This window comes from Limulus polyphemus, unplaced genomic scaffold (genome assembly GCF_000517525.1).
Source record: "Limulus polyphemus unplaced genomic scaffold, Limulus_polyphemus-2.1.2 Scaffold2734, whole genome shotgun sequence".
Taxonomy (NCBI): Eukaryota; Metazoa; Arthropoda; class Merostomata; order Xiphosura; family Limulidae; genus Limulus; species Limulus polyphemus.
Window position 1 is genome coordinate 3,343 of NW_013668344.1, and position 11,165 is coordinate 14,507.

The following is an 11,165-nucleotide window of genomic DNA, read 5'->3' on the forward strand; positions in this document are numbered from 1 at the left end:
AGCACACGAGTATTGGTTGCGTAGTCTTCCAGAGCATTTGATATACAAGATCTCGTAAAGTTACGTGAGAGTTCAGTTTGTAAACGAGCATTTGATCTGATAAAGTAACGTGAAAAGAACTCACGCAATTAAAATTAAGATAATGGTTAATAGCAACTTTTCAAAATACACATATTATTTCAGAATATTATTATTTCCTTTAAATTAAATGATGCACATAAATTGCGTTTCAAGAACTAATATAATTTGTTGATCTTTTGGCTCGTCTGCTTTCGTCAACTTCGAATTCTTATTTATCATCTTGTTAACTGTGCCGGGAATTATGCATTATCACAGTGACTTTTTTGGGGCTCGAAGGTTCTCTCTCGTAACCATAGCATTCACTTCACAGATAAGGGTGTTGATATGGGTTGGCTTGTGATGTGGTTTGGAGCCCTTTGCTATCCTAAGCAGTCTGATGCGCGAGTTATTCCTTGCCATGGAAAACTCTGAATACTTCGTGGAATTTGTATGTTATTCTTTTTTTAGTTCTTCATCATCATTTGACAAAATTACTATACAAATGGCCTTCATCGGAAAAAGTTAGTTGTAACAATGTACTCCAGCTGTAAGTATATATACACTGTCGAATTGTTGAGAATTAGCCAGGAACCCAAAATATATAGCCGTCAAATGTGTCACTCGTTGTGTCACGGCCTTCATCGGTGGCGACACTTCACTGCTTTAGTATATGCAAAGCATACTTATAAAGAGTATTTTTGTATTAATCTACACATATATATGACTGCATTATATTCGACATAATTTGTTTTAACGCAAAGCTACATTATGAGTTTACTGCGATATGTATGTACACTGTGGAGAATTGAACCCAGGATTTTAGCGTTTTAAGTTTCCGCTGGTCCACCAGGGAGCATTCTAGATAAAGAGAAGTGAAAATTTACGCCCGTGTTTATAACCGTTTTTCTATTAAGATTTTTTTTTGCTCTAAAATTTATGTAAACAACTTTTGAATTTTGGCCAAATGTATGAAGTTAATTTCTAATATAAGTGTTGTTGTTTGCATACTTAATTTTTCGATGAAAGACTGAAAGAAGTAACAAAAGGTGCCATACTAACATCATATACAAGAGAACGTATTTGACTTACTTTTTTCATGACATTTAAGCTATTTGCGGAATTCTTAAATAATAGCAGTTTTTTTAAACCTAAGATTTTTTTAGTAACCCTGAATAAACTTTTACCCAATATCACTCTTCGCTTGCCCCTAAATGAAACCTATATGTGTATAAAACACATTTAAAAGGTATCAGAGGAACTTCAAATATCATCAAAATGCACTATTTTCAGTGAAAATTACAAATAATTTTCGAAGGGGGAATGCTCCCCCCAATATTTCCTTCTTTCTCGAAAAGTAGCTTTCTGTCTATGCCCTTGTATTCTTACATTGTTAATATAGTGGTTACTGTCACTGACTGTAAAGATTCTGTAGCGTGGATCAGTGGTAAGTTTACGGACCTACAACGAATAAATCCGGGGTTAAATTCCCCGCGGAGGACACGGGAAATGTCCTAAACTACACAATGGGCTATCTGTGCTCTGCCCACCACGAGTATCGAAACTCGGTTTCTAGCAAGGTAAGTCCTCAGACATACCGCTGTGCCACAGAGGGGCCATGTTGAATGGGCTACACATTCATAGTTTGATATCGTTTTATAAAAACAAAAGTTAGGACTAAAGGTCGCTAATTAACATTAACTTTCTGATCAGCACAAGCAACCTATTCAGTACGAAACTAAAAATCAGCCTGACTTACGCTTCTGCTTATAAAGATTAGAATGCATTGTTTCATCAGTTGGGTGTAACGATGTTTTCGGTCGTAATCCCAATAATATCTCACATGGTTCGGCCAGCTTAGGAGATTTGGGTTAGTCCTAAATGCATATATTAGTATAACATTGCAAATCAATCTCTATAATAAAAATATAATAATCAAAAATAAAATTAAAAACTATTGAAATGAATGTTAACCAATGATCAAGTTTTGTTTGTTTGTTTGTTAGGAAACAGCCAACAATCATTGTCAGTCCGACTGCTCCTCCCCTTCCAAAACTGACTTTTGTCTACAAGCAACTGTAAATCATCAACTGTAAGTTTTGGAACCGATCTTTGATGTGCAGTAAATGATTCATTCTTTTTTTTTTTACTGATAGTACTTATATAACTATGACAAGAGAGTTTCCATTTTTATAGTAAACAGTATTTCGTAAGGAATTGGTTCAGTAACTTCTTGAAGTATTTAAGAGAATATTTACTTGGTTTGTGACAAGAATATAAAAAGGCCTAGGTAGCGTGTTTATCTTATCTAGCAGCAGCTGTGATACTGTGACTAACTACAAGTTCCATCGGGAAACTTTAGACCGAGAGAAATGAAGATAAAACGGTCATTCAGCTAGGACTTTGTTACTCCAGTGAAAAATCGCAAAAATTTGAGAGCCCCTCGATTTTTAAAAGAGTTTTATAATCACCAGATTAAGTTGTATTGTATTTGACTCTTTTCTATTAATAATAAACAAACATAAAGTAAACGAGCTCTAAATATCCCCCTGTTTAGTAGGTGATCGAAAGACTACTTGATACTTGTTAAACCAACCATGACCTAATAAAAACTGTGTTCTTTTATATGAAATATTCACTACCAGACATATCCCTTCTGGTCCACTATACATTCAGTAAAGTTTAATAGTTTAGAGTTAACCGTGAACAAAAGTTAAAACAAAATACATGAACGATCACACTACGGAAAGAGCCTCTTAAGAATTTCAGGAGCGGGTTAAATAAAACTTGAGCGCACATATCAGGTCTTTACGCATGAAAACTTTTGACTTTAGAAAGTCGACAGACCGTATTGACAGTTCCAGAGCACTTCAAATGAACCTGTTTATTGTTTAAAATAGACATCGCTAACTTTTATTCCAGTAAGTTCAAAGCAAATAGTAGAATTTCAAAGACGAAAGTGCTCGTCATAACCAATCGAAACACTATGAGGCTAGACACGCGATCGCGTGCTAGTAGGCACGCGCTATAGAGTCATTCAAAACGAAAGGCGTAGTGCCGCATCTGTTCAATTTTATAGACCCTGTGTCTTGTTCCTTGTCTTTTTTAGTGACAGAAATATATCTATATATGATTCTTATTATAAAAAATATTAGGCCTAATCTAGAAAAAATATCCTAACTATTGTATTCTTCTTTTATGTGTTCTTTTTGTAAGCCGCTTTGTATAGCAAGTTTGTTTGTTACGTGTATATATATATATATATAAAGCATCAATTTTAAAAATCAGAAATTAACCCATTTTCATATTCCGTCAAAGATAAAGAAGAAAAGAACCACCTAATAAACAGGACCCGGCATGGCCAGGTGGTTAGGGCGCTCGATTCGCAATCCTCGTCACACCAAACATGTTCGCTCTTTCAGCCGTGGGGGCGTTATAATGTGACGGTCAATTCCAATTTTCGTTGGTAAAAAAGTAGCCCAAGAGTTGGCGGTGGGTGTTGATGACTAGCTGCCTTCCCTCTAGTCTTACACTGCTAAATTAGGGACGGCTAGCGTAGATAACCCTCGTGTAGCTTTGCGCGAAATTCATACCAAACAAACAAGACGTAACTGTCATTTCCAAGAATAAGCCAACGTTTTCTGTGCAGTTGAAACCATATCATACTAGGCTTATTTCATTTCTATATTATCTGTCCAAGGCTAAACAGTAGCCAATCTACGAAACTTAGAAATTCATTTCGAAATCAACTTAACAAAAGCCGAATTTCAAATTTGAAACACGATACTGCCTAAATTAAAGCTGGTTACGCAGTCAAAAGACTTTCCTACAATTTTAATTTTTTTTTTGGTTTAATTTGTTCCGTTTTCGAGCAAAGCTACACAATAAGCTATCCTCTCTGTCTACCACTGGGAATCGACCCCCCGAATTTTATCGGGGATTACGACTTGTACCCAAATAATTTTTAGTTTGTTTATTGGTCGAGTTCCATTCATGAGCCACTTAAAGCCTTAAATCTTTTTTACCAGAAAATCGTTAAAATTTTCATCCATTTTCTAATGTCAGAAACGTCACACCTGGGGCATAGCTTCAAACACAAAATTTCACACCTGGAGCATAGCTTCAAATACAAAATATTACACCTGGGGCATAGCTTCAAACACAAAATATCATACCTGGGGCATAGCTTCAAACACAAAATATCACACCTGGGGCATAGCTTCAAACACAAAATTTCACACCTGGAGCATAGCTTCAAATACAAAATATTACACCTGGGGCATAGCTTCAAACACAAAATTTCACACCTGGAGCATAGCTTCAAATACAAAATATTACACCTGGGGCATAGCTTTAAACACAAAATTTCACACCTGGGGCATAGCTTCAAACACAAAATATTCTCCAAAATAGCTTTTTATTAAGTTTGTTTAATAATTAGTATGTAACTTTTTTGTTTAATAATTAGTAGCTCCCCAGTGGCACAGCGGTATGTCTGCGGAGTTACAACGCTAGAATCCGGGTTTTCGTGGTGGGCAGAGCACAGATAGCCCATTGTGTAGCTTTGTGCTTAATTACAAACAAAGAAAATAATTAGTATGTAACTTTCATTTAATAATTAGTATGTAACTTTTTGTTTAATAATTAGTATGTAACTTTTTGTTTAATAATTAGTATGTAACTTTTTGTTTAATAATTAGTATGTAACTTTTCGTTTGATAATTAGTATGTAACTTTTTGTTTAATAATTAGTATGTAACTTTTTGTTTAATAATTAGTATGTAACTTTTTGTTTAATAATTAGTATGTAACTTTTTGTTTAATAATTAGTATGTAACTTTAGTTAAAGAACTGTACAAGAAAACAAAAGTATTCAGCTTATTTTATCACATAAAATCGAAATGATGCCTGATAAACCTTAGGCTGATATCTACCTCAAGAATTTGAATTTTTCTTAACTAGATATTTCTTTTTTAACGAGTAAGATCGTATGGTGAGGAGTTATTAAAGGATCTAGCTGATTCAGAAATGATTAATTTCGACTTAGTTTAGCACTAAGCTAAAACCTATTACACCTCATTGTTATTAACAGATAAAGTACATTTCTACAGTTTTGGAAGCTGGTAAATATGAAAAAGACTCTCTGGAAGAAGTAGAAAGCTACGAATCTAACGCTTGAATATAATTGATACAACATAGTTTTTGCTATGTAAATAACTCACAACTACACACAAGTGTTTGTATACAAAGTTTTGAAGCTTGTACTGAACGATATGCTGTTTTGAAAAACAAGAGTACATTTTTGTGGGAGTTCAAAAACTTTTTATTGTGTACCCTATCCCCGATGCTAGATAAGCTGAAGTGTGAGTTCTTATTTAAATAGCTTGTAACAATAACATTCATACGTAAGCAGACAATAAACAGGTTCCTGGTCATAAAGGTAAATAAAAATATAAGAGCAAACCGATTCCCAGTAGTTAAAATATATTTTTCAAGCAATCTGTTATTATCACTAAAACTTCTGTTATTTACAAATAAAGAGTCATTATCCTAAATCAATGAAATATTTGCTTTAAAATAACAGATTTAAATCTATATTGGAACTGGGTAACGTTTAACACATCACACCCTCTGGTGAGAATATATAAAACCTCTGTAGCATTTTTTTTTTAAATTGACAAAAAGATTTCACTGATGAAATACGAATATGAATTTCAAAAAAAAGACCCAAAACTCGAGCGCTTTCGAATAGTATTGTTCTTCAGGACGGTAAAGAACATTTTTTTGAAATTCGTTGTATTTTTTGTGTGTGATCCTGTGTGCTAACTTTATATCAGAAACAGTACGAACATAATATCAAACACAAGGGTCACGTAAAATATTTTTTAACAAAAACGACCTGCGCATTGGAACTGAACATTATAAACTCATATCGATAGTTGGATATTATCTTCTTTTGTTGGTTCTGTTGAAAATACCCCCCTACCCCAGTGGCACAGCGGTATGTCTGCGGCTTTCGATACTCATGGTGGGCAGAGCACATGTAGCCCATTGTGAAGCTTTGCGCTTAACTACAAATAAACAAACTGTTGAAATTAATTTTAACTGAACGTGGTAGCTGATTGTAACTGTTCGATAACATCGTGTGAAGAAGGAACACAGAGCGATTAAAAAAGTAAAGTTGCTATAAATGAACACTAGGTGGAGCCTCCCAGTGGCACAGCGGTATGTCTGCAGACTCACAACGCTAGAACCGAGTTTCGATACCCGTGGTAATCAGAGCACAGATAGCTCATTGTGTTGTTTTGTGCTTAATTAAAACTAACCAACCAACCCTCGGCGGAGCGGCGGTAAGTTTACGGACTTACAACACCAAAATCCGGAGTTCGATTCCCTACGGTGAATACCCCAGTGTGGCTTTGCTGTAAAATAAACAGTTGAAATTAAATAGATTCAGAGAAAAGAAGTGTTGGTTTACTAGAAAATAATGATATATTACATTAGATAAACATTTTTTAAAACAGTACCCTTTAAAGGGTTTCTCATCATAAATAAGGTCCAAATAAACAAATCGTTCAAAATGTATTTATTTCACTGTTTCCGATAGTTGCACGAATCTACACCAGGGCCATCTGCGCATAGCCATTCCTAATTTCGGGCTAATAAAAAATGGGGCTTGTTGAATATCGGACGAAGCTAAATGAGGGTTGCGTACTCTAATTACGAAGTTTGTCACACCAAATATTAGCATTGGACTATTATATCTCATACACGGCCCGAAAGCGCAATTTTTTTGTACTTACATTTTGGCGGGAACAGGACGCGAACCACGATTTCTCGGATTTATAGACAAGGAACAAATACCACTAGGCCACGCCCGGCCCCTTTATTCCGTATCTAGTGTTAGTTGTTGCTTTCATTATTTTTATGTTTATTTGTACTATAATTGTAATATCGTTCCTTCATGGATTATCAATACTTATCGAAATAATTTGGAGATTTACTACCTATTCCTCAAGATTAGTTAAGATTAGAACAGTTAAGATGTTGAGCCTCATTATGTATTATAAGTAAAGAAAATGGTGTCTTTGAAGTGTTTGAGTTCCTCTGTTTGTGTCGAATATTCGTGCAAAGCTTCACAAGGGCTATCTGCGTCTCTAATTTCTAACTAATAAAGTAGGCGTTTTCTTTGTTGAATACGTACGTGTAGTACAATTTGGAAATGCTAGATCAGATGTAAGGAAACTATTCAGCAGCACCCACCGTCAATTCTTGGGCTACTCTGATCAAATAATAGGATTTGACCGTCACTCTTGTAACGCGCCCACGGCTCCAAAGTGAATTGGCGACTTTGTGGCATTGGGATGCGAACCATGGGCCATAAAATTCACAGCTATCGATTTAAATTGTTTGAGTAAAGGTTTAATAAAATATACACTGAATGTAACCTTTCTCTCTCTCTCTCTTTTTTCTAAACAAACGCCCAATATTTATTTTTAATGATTTTGCTTTTTCTATTGATCTGGCTAGTTCAAAACTGATCCATTGTTATTCCTGTTTGCTAAAATTATTCATGCTAGTTCATAAAAGATTTACTAAATTTGTGTAACTCTCAACCTTCGAAATTCATTCATCAGATCCGATTTGTCAAAACTCGCCTCCAGGCAACGCGTCATCAGGAGCACGTGCGTGTATAAGACGTTCTGAAAACGTCATGATGTAATTCGAACAGCACTTGGGGCAAGTGTCAGTTCAAAGCATTATTAAAAGTTACGAACTTATAGCAGAACAGACCTGTCGCCTAAAGCAGCTAGTGTTTGAGGAGACCAATAAAGGATCTAATAAAGGTGGTACTTTTTCTAGTAAAGCAAGGCTCTCCGTTAGAGTATAGCTTACATTAGCAAAGGAAAAAATTAGAACGCTTGTAGCACTGAATAAAATCCTGTTTATTCGTTCCATCTCACTATAACGACATATAGCATATAACTAACTTAGATATGATGTTTATTTTATGTCAGACAGTCCCTAAGATTTATCATATTAAACTGTTACTTCTGTTCAAAGTATATTACCTACAGTATACTTGTCTTAGTTGAATCCAAATATAACGAATTCCTTGTAGCCTTGCATAAATTAACTGCACATAGACTTCGTTTTTTAAAATATTTTTCATATAGTTTCCAAGGCCTAATATAGTTTGGAAAATGTTTATGATTATTATCGCCATCTTAAATTAACCGTTAACGTCATATAGTGCATTTAGCGCCATCTGTTAATAATAATACACATATGTTTTGAAAATGAGCCTAAGCATCGAATACAATACGTACATTCCAACTAAAGAAAACTTAGTTAAATTGAGCTCTCTCTCTTTTTTTTTTTTTTTTTGTTTTTTTAGTTATTTAAAATAGCTTTCGCTTCTGCTGTCTGGTATATAGTAATACATACTGATAAGTAACTATCATTTTAAAATAGCTTTCGCTTCTGCTGTCTGGTATATAGTAATACATACTGATAAGTAACATCATTTTAAAATAGCTTTCGCTTCTGCTGTCTGGTATATAGTAATACATACTGATAAGTAACATAATTTTAAACTATAATCAAGAGAGTTTGACTCATCATTCGACATGGGTGATTTAGACTTTCCTCATATGCTTGAAAATATAATATAACAGCGTTATTACACTTCAAATTAATATAATCTAAACAAATGTGTAAACCAAAAGTCAGCTTCTCAGACGATACTGATTTAAGACGAATAAGTTCCTGCATACTTAAAACATCTGTTTAATGTATGTCCTCACAAGTACTGTTGTAAGCTTTATTTTCAATGTTTTATTTTAGATGTTTGCTGGAGGGCGCACGACGCAAGATCTAGTAAGTTCATGATGACTTAATAATCTAGAAATTTCGTGGAATTTTGGAGAAACGACAGTACATTATACACACACATAACTATTGTGAGAAAATTTAATGAAAATTCAGTAAAGTATTCAGTGCGTTTATGAGTCCAGTGTCAGAAAACATTTTCACAATTCATTGTTAAAAGTAAGATTTATCGTGTCTATCACCAAGAAAATTCTGTAAGTAAGTTTATTTGCGAGTTAGGCGTAATTATCACAGTCTCAGAATTTCCGTTGAAATGCTTTTTTACGCACTTAGGCCTACAAGTATAAATGAAGATAGCATGTAACAAACATTAAGAAAGAAAAAAAACTAAACTGTACTTGGCATTATTTTTACTAAATAGAACTGGCCTAACGATAAAACATGTTACAACAATATATGCGTGGTATTCAGATACACGGAAGTCCAACAGATAAGCTAAAAAGTATCCTCAAAATGCAGATTCAGGAAACGTACTGCAGAGAATGACTTCAAACTCGGAAAGAAACACTCTCCAGTGGACAAATGAACCAGATTATTATTGACAGTAAAAATTATACGGGTTATTATTTATATTATTTCACCCACTAGTTGGCACTCAGTTCTGCAGTGTTTCTATAACCAGGGTAGGCAGAGCACAAATAGCCCATTGTGTAGCTTTGTGCTTAACTACAAACAAATAAACTGGCAACCAATTTGCTTTAATTCGATTCCTGTGGTGGGCAGAGAAGAGATACCCTATAATAACTTTGTGCTTAACTACAAACAAACAAGCTGGCATATAGTTCTTCCGTGTTTCGATACCCGTGGTGTGCAGAGCACAGATAGCACATTGTGTAGCTTTGTGCTTAACTACAAACAAACAAATTGGCACCCAATTCTGCTGTGACTAACTGGCCTTCTTTGAAACGTCCGCACTGGACAATGACAAAGGTACTTCTGATTTATCATGCAAGATTCAGAGGGTCACACATCAGAGACAACTATAGAAATACTTCTATTGTCTGGACATCTACAAAGGTGTTAAATGATGACATTCGTATTGTACTGTGTGTGCTATTTAGGTGACGAATCAAGTTTAGTTATGACATAGGTTTACCAGTCCTCAAACACGTCATTCTCAACTGAAGTGAATCAGCTGAATATTGAATTTAGGACAAGCTACTAAAAATAATATTATTTAATTGGAATAATTGATTCATATTTTTTTAAGGAGTTAAAAGACGCAAAAGTGCCTAGGACTAACATACTGGATTAACGGTACCTGAATATTCACAACTGTCTAAGAATAAGATATTAAACATCAGATTACGCTTAAAATAATTTGAAGGTCTTTGGTATGTGTTTTTTACTTCTTATTTTAATGCAGAAAATTTCAAAATATTTGTTTATTGTAGGTATGTACAGTTTATCGAAAAACACATTGTAAAGAGTACTCAAGAAAGTCGATAATTTGTTTTTCATTCTGGCTACCTTTGTTCTTTGTCGTTCCCTTGGAGTTAATATATGGTCTACCCAAAGAAGTTACGGATATAAAGCTGCACTTTCTGCGTGAAGGTTGACAGCAATGTCCTCCAATCGTAGATCAAGTGATATCTCAAGATTATAACCTCTCTTATGTTTGAATTGGAATGGTCAGTCATATAGGTATCGCTAGTTGCTCTGGATAAGTCTTATGTTATTAATTTAATTAGTTAACGTGAGATTTAATCATTTATACAATATGGAACATCGACTTAAATGAATCGGTTAGTTTGGAAGTAAGTCGGAATGGAGTAGAGACAGCCTGATAATCTGACAACTCTAATAAAGGTGACTGTCCATCATCCAACATAATTACAAACATGTGTTTGTGTTTGAGAATTTAATAAAGATTGTTTTCATTGTGTATCACAATTTGTGTCCAGTCAATTTATTTTGTTACACAGACTCAGTAAGTTTTATTGGATCTCTGTATTACTTCGTAATTTATCTTCTCGGACCTCTTCTTATATAGTGATCCAACCTAATTTATTGTATCGGTTTACCTGAGATATCACGAGCTTATGAAGGATTAAATGCTGATTTTGTCAAAAACCTCAGTATTTGATACTCTGAATGAAAAATACTACATTATAAAAACACGAGTAAGTAGAACAAAGTGAAAGCTCGTTAGGCCTAGCTGCATTTTTCACCATACTTACTACTAGCCTATAGATATTGTTATTGACACTACAAAT

At 34.4% G+C, this 11,165-nt stretch overlaps 1 protein-coding gene across 1 annotated transcript in view; it reads left to right on the forward strand.

Annotated features, from left to right (window-relative positions):
- Positions 1-2,067: 2,067 nt before the first annotated feature.
- Positions 2,068-11,165, forward strand: part of LOC106467767 (beta-1,3-galactosyltransferase 5-like) — a 31,535-nt gene continuing 22,437 nt past the window's right edge. The window contains exon 1 of the mRNA XM_022395964.1: positions 2,068-2,149. The gene's annotated coding sequence lies outside the window, so the exon portion shown is untranslated. The remainder of the gene's footprint in view (positions 2,150-11,165) is intronic.